The sequence below is a fragment of the Stegastes partitus genome, unplaced genomic scaffold (assembly GCF_000690725.1).
Source record: "Stegastes partitus isolate 25-593 unplaced genomic scaffold, Stegastes_partitus-1.0.2 Scaffold461, whole genome shotgun sequence".
NCBI lineage: Eukaryota > Metazoa > Chordata > Actinopteri > Pomacentridae > Stegastes > Stegastes partitus.
The window spans coordinates 292,245-313,519 of NW_007578192.1; the positions used below are offsets into that span (position 1 = coordinate 292,245).

At 41.2% G+C, this 21,275-nt stretch overlaps 1 protein-coding gene across 2 annotated transcripts in view; it reads left to right on the forward strand.

The window, feature by feature from the left end:
• The window catches only part of large2 (LARGE xylosyl- and glucuronyltransferase 2), a 127,529-nt gene that overhangs the window by 66,805 nt on the left and 39,449 nt on the right, over nucleotides 1-21,275 (forward strand). Inside the window, exon 1 of one of the 2 annotated variants that reach the window (XM_008286634.1) lies at nucleotides 11,946-12,185. The exons of the other annotated variant lie outside the window; for it this stretch is intronic. The gene's annotated coding sequence lies outside the window, so the exon portion shown is untranslated. Of the gene's footprint in view, nucleotides 1-11,945; nucleotides 12,186-21,275 lie in introns of those variants that run through there. 2 annotated transcript variants of the gene reach the window in all.

A 21,275-nucleotide genomic window follows, 5' to 3' on the forward strand; every position in this document is an offset into this window, starting at 1 on the left:
GTTCTGTTAATCAGGTGTGGGTGTATAGATATGAGTATAAATATACAAAAGTAACCTAGAAATGCTGTTTCGGATGCAAATCGCTTCAAACACTGTGCTTTTTAAAAAGTTAGGGCAGCGTAGTGTAATCCTAAACCCAAACACGGCCCTGTGAGCTGCAGATACGAACCGCTGCCGGTGTTCCTGGTGAAGCTGCCCCTGACTCTCCGTCATGCAGCATGTAAACAGCGAGGCTTTATCTGCGACCCGTGCAGCTTTCACCTCGCATGGCTCCGGCCTGCTGTGCTGGACGCGATCCTGCTGGTGGATTCTGCAGCGAGCGCGCGTGTGTCCGCCGCAGAGTTTGTCATGCTGCTGTCTGGTCGCGTTATCGCTGACGACTGACAGCCGTGACAGCAGAGAGAAGCTTGTTAAGGCGAAGAGGCTGCACAGAGGGTTAACAGGGCAGCAGCAGCAGTGTGTGTTCGCGTTTGTGTTTTGCATATTTGCCATGCCGGAAAATTGTCGTATCTTTTTTTTTTGATCTGTGAAAACACACTGATATTTTTTCTGATGTAAAGCAAGGTCAAGTTTACACTCAAAGCAGAAAATGACCCAATTCCAACATGTTTGGAAGTCCTGCACCGACAAAATTACTTTTAAATCATTCAGTAAAATTCATTAAATTTCTGTCTGTGGGTGCACATTATAGCAGATCAAATTAAAATTCAAAAGTCCAATTTCCGCTTCCATTTAATTATTTCACAGGCAAAATTAAAGTTGAAATGAAACTTGCAGCACACTCCGACAACTCAATCCTGGCATATTAGAAAACGAAACTGAATCCATTCATCCATTTATTTTGGCTCATAGTCTCAGACCTTTGGAGCTCGAGCAGCACATTTATTCTCAGATTTATTTATTTTTTCTCCATCGCCTCCTTGATGGTCTTTTTTGAGGTGTTTTGTTGGTGCATTCTCTATCCTAATGAGCACACTTTCAGTCCTGCCTCGGCTTCAACTTCTCAAACTGGCTCCATGTCAGGACTGATAACTTGTTCAGACAAACACTTAATTGTACATGGATGAGTGAATGGGGCTGCTGGGCCCCTGACACATTGGGCCCCCGGGTCCTTCTGTATAAATTAAATGTGCTGGTTAAGATGTAAGTGAGAGACACTAAAGAATAGAAAATGTCCACAAAGTGATAATTAGACATAAAGAGATGCAAAAAGACCACAAGATGCAATGACTGTATGACTCAAAAAGAGTACAAAGAGATGAATACATAGACCCAAAATGGCTCCAAAGAGACTCATGATGACCACAAAGAGATGGAAAATGACTGCAAAGAGACAAATTAGACACCAAGACATGCAAACTAACCACAAGATGCAAAACAATAACAAAAAGGCTCAAAACAACCACAAAGACATGGAAGGCGACCACAAAGTCATAAAAGAACAACAAACAGGTACAAGACCACAGACAATCAATATGTTTATGTGGAGACTTGGAATACCCATAAAGAGACTCAAGATGACGACGAAGAGAACGAACAGTTGTCAAGATGACTACAAAGGGACAAAGAATTACCAGAAATAGAGTAAATAAAAATAATAATAATGGAGCACAACCAGAAACAGAAGCAAATTGACCACAGAAACAGAACGTTTTCCACTAACAGCTGCAAATACACCTAAAATAACTACAAAGAGACTCAACATGGCCGCAAGGAGACAGAAAAGTTGTAAAGACACTCAAGAAAATGACAAAAAGACTAAATGCTGACACTAAGAGATGCAAGAGGGGCAAAGTGACCACAGAGAGATGGAAAAAGGACCAGAATTAGTTGCACAACAAGCACAGAGATGCAAATAGACCACAAAGTAAAACACAAAAAAATGACGGAGACAGACCAGAACAGCTGCAAAGTTGCTCAAAATGACAACAAAAAGATGTGAAATGACTTGAAATACACTCAGAAATGGCCACAAGGGACAACAAATTACATAAAAGTCGCAAAACAACCACAATTTAATCCAAAACAGGCAGAAAAAGAAGCAGAACAACCACAAAGAGCTGCAGGATGACCACACAAGATTCAAAATGACCACACAAGATTCAAAATGACCACACAAGACTCGGAATGACCACACACAATCAGTAAGTGTCCACAAATAGATTCAAGATGACCAGAGGGAAACAAAAGACAGCGAAGACATTTAGAAGACATAAGAAGAGTTTGTTGCTGACTGTGGGCGGACGGAGGCAGACGGAGCGACCCTGCAGCCTCAGATGCAGCATGTTATCGGAGTTGGGGGTCAACGAAAGAGCAACTGGTAGTTTAGTTTCCTGCAGGCTCAGGTTCTGCCTCCACTGAGATTCAGCTGCACCACATGATGGAGCAGCCATCGCCTCCAGCTCCAAGTCTCCACTGCTGCTTCCAGCTGAGTTCCCAGTAGAAACCCTGAAGATGCTTACAGTCAGATTCAGGATTTCACCTCAGAGGTTTAGTTCAAATCAATAGCATCAAAATGCTACTTGCTTCCAGTAAAGTCTAGTCATGCATACATGGTGGCCATTGTGGGATATCGGACTTGTGAGAATGACTCGTCAGATCATCTAATGGCTTCAGAAACCTATCGTCTGTGCACATCTTACTGCTACTAGAATAGGTGCAGCCTGTGTCCTTCTGTAACTTTATTCACACCAAGGGATGGCATTCTGGACAAACCACAGAAAAAAAATGCTAAATGTATACAAGGAGACATAAAATGAGAGATGTGAAATGACAAAAAGAGACATAAAACAACCACAAAGTGAAATGAAAGAAGAGAAAGAAATGGAAGATGACTGCGAAGACGCATGAAATGACCACAGAGAGATTCAAAATAACCACAAAGACTGCAAAAATGAAACTATTACTACAAAGAAATCTAAGATCACTGCAAGGAGACATGAAATGACTTCAAAAAGATGAAAAACAGAAGGGGACACCGAGAGGCACAAAAAAAAACACAAGCAAAAAGGTTGCAAAGAGATTTCAAGTATCAAAAACAGACATAAAACGACCGCAAGTGCAAGATCACAGTAAGGAGACCTGAAATGACTTCAAAACAACCACAAAGACATTTAAATTCCTAAGAAGCCAAATGACTAGAAAAACTCACAAGAGGCCACAGAGAGACTCCAAATAACAGATAAGAGACAGTAAAACCACAAAGAGATGCAAAACAACATGCTACCACACAGAAATGCAACATTACTGCTAAGAGACTTCAAATAGGTGCACAGCAACCACAAAAAGACTCAACATTACAAATAGAGACACAAAAAGGCCACAAGGAAGTGCACAAGAAGAAACAACTGCAAAGAAATGTGAGATCACCGCGAGCAGAAATGGATGAAATGACCCGAACAAATGCAAAAATGATGACATGTAAAGAAACCATATGGAGACTCCAACTTAGAAAAACAGACACAAAACAACCACAAAGCAACACAGAGGAAGGGATGCAAATGAAAAATTACCTTAAATCCAATGGATGACTTGAAAAATGAAATGAAATGAAAATGAAATGATATGAATGAAATGAAAATGAATGAAAAATACTTTATTCATTTTCATTTCATTCAAAAAGATGCAAAAAGGACCCAGAATGACCAAAGAGATTGGAAACAAGCAAAAAGAAGCAAAAGAAAAAAAACTACTGCAAAGAAATGCAAAACTTCTGCAAAAAGACATGAAATTACTCCAAACAAACAAAAATATTTTCTATTTCAAGGCCAAATTTCTATAAAACATGTAAAAAGACCACAATAAGAATCCAAATGACAAAACAAGCACAAGCAACGCAGAAGAAAGAAAACATGTAAAAACACTGCAAGAAGACATGAAATCTTTTCATAAAGATAGAAACCAACCATAAAATGACCATAGCGAGACTTTAATTGATCAAAAAGAGTCACAAAACAATCACAAAGGGATGCAACAGAACAAAGAGGTGCAAGATCCCTGCAAAGAGTCGTGAAATGACTTCAGAAAGGTGCAATACAACCACAAAAAGACTCAAAATGACCAAGAAGGGACTCAGAACAATCACAGAAACTCACAAGATGACCAGAACAAGACCTAAATTGACCAAAAAGAGTAGAAACTACTACAAAGAAATGAATCATGAAATTACTTTAAAATGTGCGATCGAACCACAAGGAGACTAAAATGATCATTTAGAGATTTTAATAGAAAATAGATTCAAAATAACCACAGGGCTCAGAAAATGACCGCAACGAAACTGAAGATGACCAAACAGAGGCACAAAACAACCACAAATACTGACTTAATGACCAGAAAGAGGCTCTAGATGAGGACAGGTGATGCTCCAGCTTGTAGTTCAGGTATCGTACCTGAGTGAGGGCCAAAATTTGATCTTTTATTTCAAACTTCGTTCATTCTTTATGTTCGCTAATTCATGTATGAGGCGCAGTTTTTAGTCCTTTACCCCCAGAACGACGTCCTGACAGGCAGATCCTGCTGCACTAAATAAGCATTCATCAGCTGCAGCTTAACGCTAAAACCGACAGACGCTGATGTGTTTTGTTACAGAAGCTGCTCAGCGAGCAGAAACGACAGAAACAGCAGCTCTGCTGAATGAGAGCTTGGACCAGCTCCCGAACTTTCCACGAGTTTCTGATGTTTCTAGGGGGGGAGACGAGTTCATTCGAGAACAAGTTTTGTGCAAGAAAATAAGTTTTTAAAGTGAAGAATTGGAGCCACCGGCGAAGCAGCGGTTGAATCATCAGTATTGATCGACAGCTCTGTAAACCCCCACACACACACACACACACATACACACACATACAGGTGGATTCTCTCTATAGGATGTTCTAAATTTGCGGAGAAGCAGCAGGTGAATATAGCAGCTGATTGCTTATAATAGATTCTCAGCAGAACCTCTGACCCTCTCTGCCGTCCTGAAGCCGACTGTGCGGATCTGAATGTGTAGGCAGCCGCAGCTCCCAGAAACAGACAGAAGAGCTCTTGTGTGCGAACGTGTGTGTGCGTGAATCTGTAAACTGCGAGTCGATTGTCGTATTATTTATACAGTGTGTGTGGGTGGGCAGCGCAGAGCCAGAGGGCAGCACATGTTTACTCTGAAAGAGATGGAGAGAGATTCTCTGCAGCGCTATCAAACACCGATCCTCCGCTTTCTGAATGTAAAGTAGCTCCGCCGCTGCTGTCCTTTAACTTTTGGTCTTATTTTTGTGGCTTCCGTCCAAATGTCATGCAAATGTACGCAGGATTTAGAGGAAATCGGGTCATATTTTGTAAATAATAGGAGATAGTTTGTCCAGGTAAACATCTGGTAGCACTGAAGGAACCACTGGTGGTTCATTTTGCATGGTGACGTCAACACGTCATCTTTCCTCATCAAACCTCAGTCTCTTAAAAGAACTCTGCACGCTAACCTGGTGGAGCAGAAGAGGTAACTACATCATTCAAATACAACTTCAGTACACAGGGTTCTGCAGAACATCTCTTTTTCCAGTTGGTGCAGCGTTCTCCGTCCGTCCCTGACTTCCTCTGGGCGGATCGTAGAAGCTGAACTCCCCCACATTTGAACGAGCTTAATGGAAACTACAAGATCAAACCTATTTAAAAAGAACAACAACAACTAAAAACAGCAGCGAACTTGTCTCTGTTATATTTGTAGAACCGTCATGTTCTACTCGGATCGCAATATTTTTGTTCTGTTTGGCACAAGGTGTCAAAAGTTATCAATGTTCAACAAGTATTTAATATTAATTCCATATTTCTGGCTTTGTATTATCGTGACATGCAGCTGTAAATAGTGCAGAAAACCACCGAGCTGACTTCTGTATTATCAGTGTTTTTTGTTAATGTGAGCTCAAAGATGGGACGTTTCATGACTGCTTCAATTTTATTTCATATTTAAACTCACCCAAAAACAAATGCTATCTGATATTGCAGATTCTGAATCAATGAAATGATGAAAAATAGCAGCGAAAGCCTCTTCTTGTAGATAAAGTCGTTAAAACACAGTCTCGGGGCGCCGCTGTAGCTCACCTGGTTGAGCTGGCGTCCCATGTATAGGGGCTATAGTCCCCAATGCAGCGGTCATGGGTTCATGACCCTTTGCTGTAGGTTCTTCTCCCCCCACTTTCCTGTCTCTCTCTCTGTCCTTTCTAATAAAGCCAAAAAACATCTTAACAAAAAGCAGTCTCAAATTTCAATGTGCAAAAAAACATACTTGAGCATTTGTGAGTTTGCTTTTTATCTAAATTTAAATAAATATCTGTATTTTGTACTATAAAATGTTCAGGTAAATCTGAATTGGTTGAACAGAAACTGTTCTTAAACGGAGGACTTTTGAGGTGACACGCTCCAACAGGGTTTAGCTTCTGTGGGTTCAGAACCAGAACGGTATGTGAGAATTAAATGAATGAAGTGATCACTACAGCTGTGGAGGATACCGACAAGCTTTCTGAGGGTTGGAAGGGGCAGCAGTTGCTAATTCTTGTCTGCAGGGTTCAGACTTTCCTAGAAGTCAGCAGGAGGCGGAAAGGGAAATGGCAGCAGGTGCGAGGAGGAAACTCAACCCCTCATTACCCACAATCCACCAGACTCCACAAGGAGCCAGCGTCTCCTCGTCTTTTTCCCCCCCTCCACTTGTTTGTGTGCCACCAGCCTGCAGTAACTCCCCCCTGTGGGCCCGTCCACCCGACCTCTGACCCCATAACAAGGAGGGAAGCGCCGGTGTTAAGTTGTCAAGTCGTCTGGAGGACGGTTACCTGATCCTCTCGCTGTAACACAGCTCACAGCAACAGGCAATAAAAAAAAAAAAAAGGAAAGATGTTTTTCTTGGAGTAGATTGCAGAAGTGTTGTTGACCCGTCGACCTCTGTTGGTTAAAACCTGAGTTTATCTCAGAGGGCAGATAATGGCTCACACTGCACTGCTTCGTTCTCTTTTGCTTTCCTCCTTGGAAATAATAAAAAAAAAAAGTTAAAGATACACAAGAGGGTACATTGTTAACCACACAAACTGGCCTGGTTGAAGACCCGGGGGGATGTGCTGCTGTTGGTTGTCTTATTAAAGTAAAATATGTGTGTTTTTTAGCAACATTTTAACATATTTTAAATCCAGAATCCTAAAGCTATGGTTGTATAACTTGGAATGTTTTTCTGCAGCATTCACTCACTAAACTATTAATATCTGCATTTACAGTAGACAGCCACAGTACTTTATTTAAAGTGGCAATAAGAAGATTTCAGTGGTTTAATTCTACAGTTTGCAGAGTTCTGGAGCCAACAAAAAAAAAACAGTTTTGAAGACAGACCAGCACATTGTGTTTTTGTAAATGTTTTGGCACTTAAATGTGTTTAATGTGAAGCTGCAGCAGCAGGTGATGCAGTAGCAGAAACTTAATATAGTACTTTTCCTGGGATGGTCACTAAACACAAACACCTAGTTGGTACAATTATATAAATATTGCAGTACTTTGACAAGTCTGCCATAGGCTCAGTCACTATTGTGTTAATTTATTGAGCAACAGATTTTGACTTACAGACATTTATAGAAACTATGATGTTATTTTGCAGTTCAGGAAATATCGTGGTCTTTGTTAAATTTTGAAAACAGGACCTGAAGCATGAGACGGGAAGAGTTTAACTTGTTAACAGTTAACTAAAACTGCTGTCTTTCTCTGACCTTCTGTTGTTTCTGTTTGTTGTATAACCACACGTAGGAGGATGTGAGTCTCAGTGGTCAAAGTCCAGCAAACACAAAGAAACGTGTTGGGCAAACAAATTAGTACATTTCATGTTGGGATGCAAATTGTAAACAGTTATTATTTAGCAGTATTATCAATCAGTAATTGATTATTCAATAATTTAGTTTCCATTGAGATGGCAGCGCGCATGGACGCAGAGGTCCCTTCAGGAGACAGTGAGAGTGAACGTTTTGAGTGCCTTGTCTATCCCAGACGTTCATTCCGCAAAACTTACAGCCAAGAGACTTTGCTGAACATCAGGGCAATAAACGTTGCTAAAATTGTGGTTGTGATGTGGACATACTACGCCAACATGGAGTCTGATCGGAGACGAAGTAAGCCCAACTGGTACGAATGTAAACAAAGGAGGAGGAAGAGAGCCGGGATCCATGCTAGGCTAAAGGCTAACCCCTTGCTGTTCTAATAATCTGAACTCGTCTCAACAATGGTTGGAGGATATTAAGCATCACAGAAGTCTTTGTTGTGGCGCCCGTTGCTCGCTAAACCCCCACAATGCTCTCAGCTTGCCAACATGAACTGCCTGTAGTCTGAGTGATGCCCTCTCTGTTACATTATTAAACAGTAAGAGGCTCCACCTGGTGGTGCAACCAGGTACTACAGCTGATCTACAATACATTTTCCTACATGGATATCCCTCATCTGCCTTTTCAGATAATACATATTTAATCAGTAAATTAAGTATAATTGTTCTAATAGTGGCATCATTTCTAAGAGACGGTAGGGAAATCAGTTAGCCTGAATTCTAAAATAAGGTCAAGTAGTAAGGTCTAGTCATTAAACTAGCTGTAAAGTTGGCACTGCAATACAGATAACTACAGTAGGAGTTCAACATAAATCAACGCAGGCCGGATTTTCACTTTGATTACGGAACCCACTGGCTGGAAATAGTTGGAAAACTACATTCAGATTTGATATAATTTTTGGTGTGAGATTAGCTCTTATTAGTCTTTTTTTTTGGCCTTTTTGCCTTTATTATATAGGACAGTGAAGAGAGACAGTAAAGTAGGGGAGAGGAATGGGGGAATGGGTTGCAGCAAAGGGCCATGAGCGGGATTCGAACCCATGGCCGCTGCATCGGGGACTATAGCCCCTGTATATGGGTCGCCAGCTCAACCAGGTGAGCTTTAGCGGCGGCCCATTTTTAATGGAAGCTGGTGATATGAAGCTACACACTGATGACCAGGACTTGTTGCTGCACGATGCACTACCAGTCAAAGATGAGCTGGTGAATCATCAACCAATCTTATGGCTTTTTTTCAGAATTTTTTCTCTGTTTTGTCAGAACAACTGAACTAAAATGTATTCGTGCTGTTCGCCACTTCCCAGTGCCATTTAACCTTGCCTTATTTTTTAAACCGCAACATTAACAATGTCAACTAACACTTGAGCTACAATTCAGCGATGACTCAGCAGCAATAACGTTTGACTGTTTTCTAACTTTGACGCTTGCAGTGTGAGCACTGGTGTTTTTCTATATGTTTCCCTCCCACTCAGTAGCTTCTGACTCCCTTCTCTTTTTTTTTTAATAAACGGCTGAAAATAGTGGATTTGTTGGGGACTATTTTAAGCTGCGGATTAATCCACATCTGGCGCTGTAGTGAATATTTGGGGCAGGAGGAAGGTGAATGCAGGATTTGGATGTCACCCAGAGCAACAGTGTGGCTTGTTGCTGTGTGTTTTTATTATTAGTTTAAGGTCAACAATGAAGCCCTGTGGCACAGAAAAATAGGTTTTATGAGGTTTCAATGTACACACAACACTTGTTAGAAGAATGCACGTACTGTTTGTTATTTTTCCTCATATTTACTGACAATAAAAGTCCACGGAAGGAATAAGTATCAAATTATAAGAATTGCATAGAGATTATATTAGTGATGTGTGTTTGTTGCATCAGCTGTGTGTCAGTGAGCATCACCTTTAATAACCTCCTGAAACTCTACGGGATCCAGGTCACGTTCGCTCACAGTTTACATTACAGACGGTGTTTCCAGACGCTCTGGCATCGCTGGTGTGCAGTTTAGATTACCTCCAGGCTCCGACTTCAAGATACCGTGTGATCTGTTTCCTGAAAGGAGCAGATTCCCGGCCTCCCTGCTGATCCCCTCCACTGATCTCCGTCCTTAATGAAGCATCTATCAGCGGAGTTGGGTTAGCTCAGGCATGCAGCGTGCTCCGACCGGCTCTCTGCTGCCAAACACTGTAGGTCTGTGTACTCTGTAATTAGAGCGCTCGCTCCCTCGCGGTGCCTTTGTTAATATGAAGCTTACCTTCGTGCCCACCGGCGCAGGAAAAAGGGAGGACGAGCCAGGTTGAGCTCAGGCCGAATGAAATCACATTTGGCAAACACAAAGCTGTGAGTAAATACCTGCACGGCGGCTGCAGGAACTTCAGGTGTGTTTGTTTAAAGGCGAGAAGTGTGCAAGTCGCAGCTGGAGCACCTCGCCATCAAAGACCAGCTTCCTGTTCGAGTTATACATTAAACCAGGAGGTTTAAGTCTGATTTAGGTAGTTTAAGGTTCTGGGCAACTTTGTGAACACCAAGAAAACTATATTTGCACAGAAAGAAATGTTACAATATGAGAAAATATGTTTCGCAGCGGGAGGAAGTGACCATCTGTCAACACCTCTGCGTTTCACAGCTTTGAACTGGCCCAACCTAAAGCACACCATCAGGTCAAACTTAATTATTGTTTACTGAGTCGGCTCCAAATTAACTGACACAGTTTTAAAGAAGTTATTCGTGTGGCTGCATTTTGTTCAAACAGCTGGTCCAAAAAGTAAACTTCCTCACAGCTCAACAACCAACACGGCAGATCATCGAAACCGCAGCTAATGTGTCTGTTATATTCCTCAATTGTTTTTGTGCTTCGATCCCCAGTTGATACAGTTTTATTTTCAGAAATTATATGAATATAGTCGGCTGCTCTGCTGCCAGTATAAAAACAACCTGGTTCACATCACTTGCAAATACCAGCTTTTTTAAGCTTCTGAGTTCATTTTCTTGAACCGAATGAAGAACGTTCCCGAGGATTTCTAAGTTTGTTTCGTTCGTCTCAGTGAACTTTGGCCCGATCAGTCGGTGGAGGAGTAGCTGCGATTTCAGTCAGATTTTCTTAACTGTTGTTTTTTTAGTTCTTTTTAACTGTAGACAGTGAAAATAACAAGCAGTAAAACAGAAAGTTTAAAAAAAAAAGAACTGTGGGAGCTTCCACTTGCAGTATAATCACTGCAACCCTCTCCTGGTCAGAATGTTTTAGTTTAACGCTGTAATAGGAAAAAAAGACTGCCGACAACCAACCCAGCGTCGCACAAGTTCTGTTTATGTGGTACAAACTAAGTAATAGAATTTAGATATTGAGAGAAATTGAACAAATCACATCCAGAGAACTAAATAATGAAGGGGAATAACAATTCAGTTTCAACTGAAGTTACAAAATATGAATTTCTTCTTGTCCCAAGCTCATAACACTAAGATAATATAGCCTAAAATAAATTATACTGCTTTTATTTTTGATAGATAATGTGATATGAATCATAAATTTAGTGCAATTGGTGTAGAAAAACAAAACAAGCAACACATAAAAGTAATTTTAGGTGTAGAATAACCGTGTTCCTGTACATCTGTAGAATAGGATTTTTACCCAGGGCGTCTCTGTAGCACTAAAATGCCTTATTTCTAATATATTGCAGTACATTTGACCTTTATTTAAACATTCCTGCTCCTGTGATTTGGCCATATTGCCATTTTGATGCTATTTCCATGATCTGTTCAGCTATAGTCTAAAACCAGCCACAGCATGCTGACCAGAAGCAGGTGTGCTCACTGTGCAGGAATCTCATAAAACATTCTGGTTCAAGACTTTTGCATTCCAGAGTTTAGAAAAAGTCCCACAAAGCCCTTCTACTTGCGTTTCCTGACAGTATGTAAGGTGACACCGCTCCTCTCTCCTTGTTGTTTCTCCTCTTTCCACCTTTTCTCCTCCCATCTGCCCGATGGAGCTGAACTCGTTTCTTTAAAAGCCGGAGGAGGAGAGGAAGGAAGGAGGCGGGCGGCGGCGGTGGGGGGAGCTGAAATCAGAGACGCTCCCTCGGAGGTGGAGGCGATTTATGGCGTGTTTGTGCACGAGGAGGAGGATCGGTGGGAGGAGAGCAGCAGGGAGAAGGAAAGCAGGGCATGAAGAGGCGACAGGGGTTGAAGAAGTGGGACAAAAGTCTGCTGAGAGAGAGAAAAGAACCGTGGAGTTTATTGTCAGAGCTGGAGAGCTGAAAAGAGGAGGATTAGGGGAAGGAGGGGATGAAGAGGAGGAGGAGGAGCGCTCGGTTCGCCGTGTGCAGCTGAACGTGGACTTACAGCCACATGCTTCGATCAGCGTAGGACCTGAACCATGCAGGTAGGACGAAGGGCAAAGGTCGCTGCCGCCGCTGTTTACCGGCTCTGCGTGTGAAGGCTTGTTCCTGCGTCATCACTCTGTTGGGTTTTTTTAGGAAACGGCAGAATTGGACATAAAGTAAGAGGAATAGGAAAAGCTGTAGGAGTGAAAAACTGTCATCTGTACGTATGCGCTCAGGAGGAGGAGGACTGCAGCTTCCAGCATCAGGAGCTTTTTGTGCCGCAGATTAAATCCACCTCCGTTCGACTTTGTTGTTCTTTCAGCTTCTCGTCTCGTCAGGTTTCCGTCTGTTGATCCATCAGAGCTCCTTTTTCTTTTTTTTTCTTTTTTTTCGGTTCGTCTCTCATGCGACAGCTGACTTTTATTTCTCTGTTTGCCTTTGAGATGTTATTACAAGGCATCTTTACACCTGCCCTGCTTCAGTGTACTGTAGGAGGTGGTGGTTTCTCTTGATGTGTGTGCGTTTTGATGTCTAACAAGCAGACACGCCGTTACATCTTAACCTCTAGTGGTTTCTATCCACGCAGATAGTTCTGATTAAATTTGTTCAGGTTTTCAGAGTTTTCTCTCTCTGACTTCTTCTGCCCTGCAATACAATGGAGATGAATTGAATATAGTTTGTAGTGCTCTCAACGCTCAGGAATGACATTGAAAAACTCTTTTAAAATCTCTTTCTTGGGACTATTTCTTGGCTAGAAACTAGTTTCTATTGAAACTGCATTTGCTATAAAATGTATATCTGACTCGGAGCTGCACAAATGAATTTCTATTGACCTTTGTTAGTTATCTGAAAAACTTGGCAGTCCTCCACTCCTGCAACATGAGCTACTTCTGCAGGGCCTTTTTCAAAGAGCTTTTTCTTTTTCCCCCCAAAGTATGGCTGCACATGCAACTCCCAAAGCATAATCAGAGGCTACAAGGGAAAGTTAATGAAGCGGAAAGTTTATATAGCCGCATTTTATTGCATTGGTTTGTTCAGTTTTAGTTGGGGCATCATTTGAGGAGCAATCTGAATGTCTCTGAGTAAGTACATTTTCTCCAGTACTGTACCAATCGGAGGTACTTCAACCACAGACTGTATGTAAAGATGGACACTCATACATTTTATGAACTGCAGATTTGAAGCTCCTCCTAACTCGCTGGGTGTAGACTTCACAACTTTTTTATTTCCTTTCACTGTCTGCCTAAATACTTTTAAAATCCCCCTTGCTGCAACAACAGCAGCAACTCGGAGTATTTCAGCATGTGTGCTGAATATGTGAGGTTTTGTTGAGGACTTGTATGGTGCAATAACACAAGTCTTCTTGATTCTGTCAGTGAATCAGCTGTTTTAATGACAGCTGTTACTGTTCTGCAGGGGCACCGTCACTACATCCTGGGCATAGCACCTCCAGGACTCTTGTGATTGGTTTAAAGAAATATAAACAAGCCAGATCGATAATGACGTGCAGCCAGAATATTCTCCAGCATTCGCACAGCACTGTAGAGATAGTTCAATGGGAGGCTAACTTATGGCTAATCCAAATATTATCAGAGGTACAACATGAGTCGAGCTGAGGCCGATTATTGAAATGTCTCTGTGCTATGAATTGTCCCATAAAGGGACCAGTCATCTCATTCAAAGTGGCCACACTCTTATTCATAACCCTGTATTGGGCAAAGAGCCACATATGGTAACTTATGCAAGCTTTAAAAATGGCAATGGGCAGATACATGTGACTTCATCCAGCCAATCAACGAAGGTCAGGCTACATCACAACATAGTCAACATTGCCTCTGACCAATCACGAGTGAGTCAGAGTGATATTTTGACACAAGTGTCATAAGTTCAGTAAGTCTGACTGGTGATTTTAAAAATACAAGTTTCTTCATCTTTATATGTGCATACCCTCAGGTGGCAAGAAATTGTAAATGGTAACTGCTTTGACTTTGATTTGCAGCCAAATCTTTTCTTTTTTTGTCTTTTAACAAAATATTCAAAAAAAGGAAAAATGTCCACCAATTACACTCCAGGGTTTAAATGTTACTTTCCCAAGTATTTCAACAACTTCCCTATAAAGGGTTAATACAATTTAAATGGATGCACTATGTACAAATTCACCTCCAGTACAGTAGTCATGGATGGGCAAGTTAGCCAAAGATACCAAAACTGTTCTTTGTAGCAGGCTGTAAACATTCTTATTTCTGTTGTAAAGTTGGACGTTTTACTACTGAGGTCTGTGGGGACTGACTCACTTCTGGAGGCAGCCTCAAGTGGCTTTTTTGAGGAATTGCAGTTTTTGGTAATTCCACAGTGGCTTCATTTTTCAGCCCCAGAGACTGTCGCTTGACTTATACATGAGGATTTTTTTTTTTTTTCATCTACATTTAGGTGGAAAAACATTGTACTTCTTACTTCACTACATTTATTTGATAATTGTTGGATTTCTCTTTAATATAATGTAAGATTTTGATGGTAACACATGTATAGTTTTACTTAATAAGTGTTTGAATGCAGGACTTGTACAAGACTAATTATAAATTCTTGTTCTTTGCAAGTGCAATATCTGCATCCTTCATCCACAACAACACTAAACTATAAGGGTCACGTCCTTGAAGGAAGAACATGAGATGCAGCAGCAGTGATAAATGCTTTGAGTACATTTTGTTTCATTATCTGTTTGTCTGCTTGTACTTGTTCAAATATATGGAAATTGCATTTCTGATAAGCAGTGTGAGAGACCAAAGGCACATATTGTTCTTGCCTGTGTTGGTTTGACCATTAGTGTCTGTTTTTCCATCTATTACAAAAGTATAGGCTCTTTTTCCTGCATCCAAATATAAAGCAAAGGTATAAAACAATTCATGAAACATACAAACAATTCACAAAACCAGAATCACATTCTGGTCTTGAATGATTATTTCCTAAGCCTCTTAAAGCAATCCTAGAAATCATATTTCACAGACAGTCCGGATAATTATTCCACAATCCCGTGGCGTTTTTATAAGACTGATCCGCTCGAGTGGTTTTAGATAAAGGACAAGTGATCACAGCAGAAAAATATTAATGACTGTACCACACAGCTGTATGTGCCGTAGTAATAGCAAGTTCTGGTTCAGTTTGTTAAAAAAAAAAAAAAGAAAAAGGTAGATCATGTAAAAACCTGTGAGTGTAAAAAGAGAAATGTGGTCCAGTTGACGCACACAGAGTGTATCATTGCGAATTCCTGCTCGTGTCTGTGGAGCTGCAGGGAAATGAAATGAAAAGGTCTCCCCCGGTCACAATCCCACTAATCCCACCTCAGCTTACTCTGATAAATCACAAAGAAAAACACTCGACCTCACAGGGCAGGCCGGCACGCCGACAATACCGCAGATTAAGTCGAGTGTGCCTCCGTGGCCCAAAGGACTCGAATAAAAATCAGAACGTGCGTTAAAGTGGAATTATTGCAGGACAGGAGGGAGTGACGGCGAGAGTGGAAGGATAAGACGAGTTGTATTTGGCTCGTGGATCTTTGTGATGAAATATTGATGTTGTGAGCCGCAGCCGGATCATCTCCGCAGAGACACTGGCAGCGACGTGAGGCTTCACTTGGAGCTGAGTGCTAAATGCTCACAATGAAAATGCTAATACGCTGATGTTTAGCTGCTGTGTTCATCTGATGTTTGCCAATGGGCAGGAAACAGAAGTTACAGCAGATTTTTACTACATTTTGTCATAAAGCTAAAGTACTGAATAAAAATGAAATTGACCCAAAGGTGGTTCTAGATATGGAAGTAAAACAGATCAAAGTTACAGCCTTGCATCCACCTGATAGTTCTCTGAAAGCAGGGATGTTGCTCATGAAAATGAGCCCTTCTCGCTAACTAAACTAACTTGAAAAGGTATCACAGAATCACCGAATTGTCATTGCTGACACATTTAAGTCCAGACCACCAGATAATCCAACATGGCCGCCCACAGAGCCGTGCAGCTAACGTGGCTAAATATGAGCTTCTCCCTGAGTTTTTCTACTTTTTAGCCATGACGTCTTTACCTTGCTGTATGAAGTGCTATGAGACGACATATGTTGTGAATGGACGCTATATATATATAAAATTGGTTTGAATTGAATTAAAACAATGTCAGTATAAGGCCAAGTCAGAAATTCCGACTGATACTGACATCAGTTTATTAACTGTTTTTCACTCACCTTACACAAAATGTCCTAGTTTTCTAAAATACGATGAGCAAATTTTAATACCTGTGGAGTAACACTAACTAATTCTCCATTTCCTTTAAAATTAGCAGCACGTTGTGTGGGACTTTAATATCCTTGCAGCTAAATAGAAGATAATTTTTAGGAAATTGCTTGTAACCCTTTCTGATTCCTCTTCTAATCAGATGTATGCTGAGTTCATTCTTCAACTTTCTGTTTTAATCCTTGTCAGGTTTTTAAACATGAAAAATGTGTTATTCACAGTAAGGTATCTCCATGTTTAGAAACTTAGTACTGAAGTTGTTTTCATTGATCAGGATCCAGAACACGCCGTGTCCTTATCTGCACCCAGAGCCAGTTTATTATGCAAAATGGTCATTTATTGACTTTCAGTCACATGATTTCAAGACAATTTTTAACAAGCTTGCTAAAATTGTTATTGGAGGAGTTGTTTTACTGATTAAAGTGCTTTGCATGCTTTTCTGTTTTATTATGCGTCTCCTCGCTCATTGAGAGTATTTTCCAGAGGACTCGAGTGTCTTTACACAAAAAAACTGAGACGTTTTCCTCCTGGAAAGCTGCTGCAGAGCTCTGATGTTGGCCGGGGGAAGAGACGACTCCAAGCCTTTGATAAGCGCAGAGAGTGAGGAGGGAGAAACAGGGCGGGAAGATGCTGAAACATGATAAACAGCGATGATGCTGGAGGGCAGAGGATGGACAACAGCCCAGTTTTGAAAGCTGCTCGAGGCATTTTTTTGCACATCGGTGCGAGTTTTGACACCGTCAGGACACCGGGATCCTGATGGTGAACCACACTGAAGCAACAAAGATCTTGAACTTTAAAGTCCGTTTTCTATGCACACAGCTCTCAGCCTTAGTTGTTGTTATTTCAGTTTTCACTCCGTCTTTAGTTTTTCTCTTAATGTCTGATTGAATGTTTGCCACCAGAAGAGTTTAAACAACACATGTTCAGTTTTTTTTTGTTTTTTCTCTTTTCTTCAGTGTGTTATATAGCTGCGTTTTGTGAATGTAAAACATCTAAAAACTTAACAAGTCCACACCAAAGGGAGTTATTCTCTTCCACAGAAAATCTGCTCCTTACCTGCCTTACACACCCAGGCTTTTTTGTGTTACTTATCTACATCATCATGTAACACATTTGCGTAACACCTATTTCGCAGCTAGTTTAGCTCCTCAACTAAGAATGAGCAGCTGCCTTCTGGCTCATTCTAGAGCTACATCCCCATACTCATACATCTGGGGTTGCTAATCAGTGTTACCTTGCTTTATCGAGCCAGCTGACCAATCAGAGCAGACTGGGCTTTCAGGAAGTGGACCTTAAAGAGACAGGAGCCTTTCAGACAGAAAGACAGTGAAGAGGTGCTACAGCAATGTGAGAAAAAATTTGTTTTTTGAATATTAAGGCATGTAAAGATAATCTAGTAGATGCCAAAAACGCTAAATATGAACCTGCAAGTTTTACCTCACAAGTTTTACCATTAAAGGTATTGGTGGATGAAAGGACAGACTTGTGTTTTTCAGAAATTATTGATCAAAACCTTGTCTGGTTCAAATTTGTTGTCTTATTTTAAAGGGACTGGTTTTGTGTCTTTTTGGAATTATGGAAATTCAACCAGTGCAGAAGCAGCAGAGATGTTCTTGCGTGTAGCAAAACATCGGTACGTCGACCCCAAGCGATGATGCTAGTTCCAATGCTAATTGGCTGAAAGGTGGAGTCAAACGACAAAAGAAAAAAGCCGCTGATGCAGCAGGACTGTTTCGCTCCACCATGATTTCTATATTTTTAGCAACTAGACAAAAGCAAAAGAACCAACAAATGCACATACACAAACAAGAATAACCTACATTTCAAGTTGTTTCAGATATTTTTGACACTGCCCCCGAGTGGCAGCAGGCGGGTACTACAGGTAGATGTGAGTTCGCAAACCTCTGCACGAACAAGGAAGAAGCTAACATGCTTTAGCCTCACCAAACTCATTAGGGCTGGTGGAGGGGTGGGGGGGGGGCGCACAGGCAGCATTTGGCTACTAAGACCACTTTCTGTGTTTGGGTTAGCGGCGCCGGTGACGGCTCCGTTTCCACCGCGGCGGGGGTATTCGGAGATCAAGTTTGATATCCCGATTCCAGCACAGCGAATGAATAGTCGGCTATTCAGCTATTCGGGTCCAGCCCTAAAAGTCATGATGACTTCTAATCGTCATCGGTTCATGTTACGATAAAGTTTGAGATGCATGGTCCACCTAGAAGGTCGCAACTCCATTTTGCATTCATGGAGAACATTAGGAAGCTTTCGAGCAGAAGAAGGTGAATTGTTCTTAATCTGTGACTGCAACGAACACCATTAAAAAAGAAAAGGCTAATATGTCGCCCTCCTGCCGGCCATGAAATCAGCTTAATTCAAATGACGGGAAGCCGGGAGGGATAATTGGATTACTGTATGTACTGTATGAACGCAGTGTGTGATATTTATTTCAGATGACTTCTGTGCAAAACAAGATCAGCTTTATTGTCATTCATGTCAGCGCCATGCAAAGAGGCGTCTCTTCTGTCAACACGACCGCAAATACTTTCTCCGCTCGCAGGAAACCGGAGCCATAAATGGACGTGAAGTAAACATGTCAGAGGAAGCGTGAGCGTTCTGAAGGTCTCGTCTTTGTGTTGGGGTCAAGGAGGTGAACCGAGAGAGCGAGTGGAGTTGATTGCTTCTCTCCACGCTTATCTCTCTGCTCTAATGCAGGAAGCGCCGGCTGATTATTCCCTTAATCAGGACTATCCCCTCTGTGATTAGCTCGGTGCTAAAAAAGCCTTTCAGTTGGAAAGAGGACACGGCTGCTGGACCGAAGCGCTGCGTTCAGGTCCTAATTGCATTATGCTGCATGTTCCTCCTTTCGCCCCGACCTGCAGGATTCACTTTTAAGATTCACAACCCAGGAATCAGAGAAATGATGTGTTTATCCTGAGCTTTCTCTGTTTTTCCTTTGTGTAGTCGTCTGGCAGCAGTAAACATACAGTTTTGATTTCTGATATAAAAATTGTGCTATAAAAATGCTGCTTGCAAAATTATGATTGGATTTTTGTTGTTGTTTTTCCTTAAAAAAAACTGTAAATGCTAAACTTTCAGCAGTTTCTGATGGTAGTTTATGTGAAAAATGCACAAAGTGTGTCAAGAGATCACGCAGGCCTCCTCCATTTGTCTCTATTCTGGCCCACTTGGCGTACATTATTGCATTCATACCGCTTCTGGTTTAAGTCTGTGTTTACTCAGTGAGTTCATCAGTAATTTAAAGGGCCTTTCTGTGTGCTTGAGCTGACAGAGCTGCACAAATAATTCAGTAAGTTGCGGTTAGCCCGACATTGACTGGCACTGAAATTTTTACAGACTTTGGAGTTCTTTTCTGGTAAGGCTCCTGCTCTTTGTGCATTATTACAATTATGCCACAAATAATTCAGTAAAATGCTGCGAGCTTGACATGGACGGGCACAGAAACTTGTTCAGACTTTCATGGTTTCCAGATGGTGAAATTCACAGACTTATCTTTTCATACAAAGTAGAGTTAGACTTCCTAGACTTTTAGCATCCAGTGTTTTCTTCAATGGGACGGTTGGCCTGTTACATTCACACCATTTCTGTTTTAAGTTGGTATTTAGTCCGTGAGTTCATCAGTAATTCAACGGGCCTTTCTGTGTTTTTGAGCTGACAGTGTTGCATAAATAAGTCAGTAAAAGGCTGGTCTCTGTCCAAGGACTTGTAGAAAAACGTGTGCAGACTTTCACGGCTTCCAGAGGATGATTTTTATTTTATCTTTGTGCAGCGAATATCAAAGTTTTGCAAAAGACCAAGCGGAGTCGACTTTTGCCACAGAGTCTATTTTCTATTTTGGGATGTTTGCTGTGCACCTTGTAGCTTGACATGGACTGGCACTGATGTTTTTACAGACTGTGGTGTTCCTTTTTTTGGAAATGCTCCTGGTCTTTGTGCAAACATTCGTGGTTTGCAGATGATGTGATTTATTGACTTTGGTGTCCTTTTTGTTGGAGTCAGTTCTGATCTTCTAGCAGAATATTAACTTCTAATTATTCTATCTTTATTTCCATACTGTGACGTTTGTGTGGCAGTATTACAATTAAACTGTTACAAGTCTTGGTTTAGCCGGTAAGTTGCTGAAATTTGTGCAGACATTCATGGTTTCCAGATGGTGATATTATTGACTTTGGTGTTCTGATCTTTTTGCAGTTAATTTGCAATTATTTGCAAAAATCAAGTCGACTTTCTGCACAGAGTCCGTTATTTTGGAGCCGACAATGTTGCACAAATAATTCAGTAAAATGCCGGCAGCTTTACAAGGACTGGCACAAAACCGTGTGCAGACTTTCATGGTTTGCAGACGATGAATTTTACAGAGTTTGGTGTTTTTGTTTTTGTTTTGTTTCTGTTTTCTTTGGAAAGAGTCCTTGTTTTTGTGCAGTGAGTATCAGAATATTATAAAAGACGAAGTAGAATCAGACTTTCTCTACAGCATCCATTATTTGCTATGCTGGAACACTTAATGTGCATTATTATATATACCACAGCTGTTTTAAAGTCATGTTTAGTTATTAAGTTTATCAGTAATTAAAAAGCCCTTTCTGTGTTTTTGAGTTGCATAAATAACTCAGAACTGCCGGGAGCTTGACATGAACTGGCTCTGACATTTGTGCAGACTTTGGTTTGTTCTTTTCTGAATCAGTCCTCGTCTTTGTGCGTCGACTATTTCCATTAATTTTCCCATAAACTGTGGCTTTGATTTCATTTGCGGCTGTGAGTAAATAGCTGCTTTGGGGCTGTGGAGAATAACAGAGCGTGTAGGAAACGGTTGTTGCTGTCTGTGGTCGGTCTGTAATCCTTTAATTT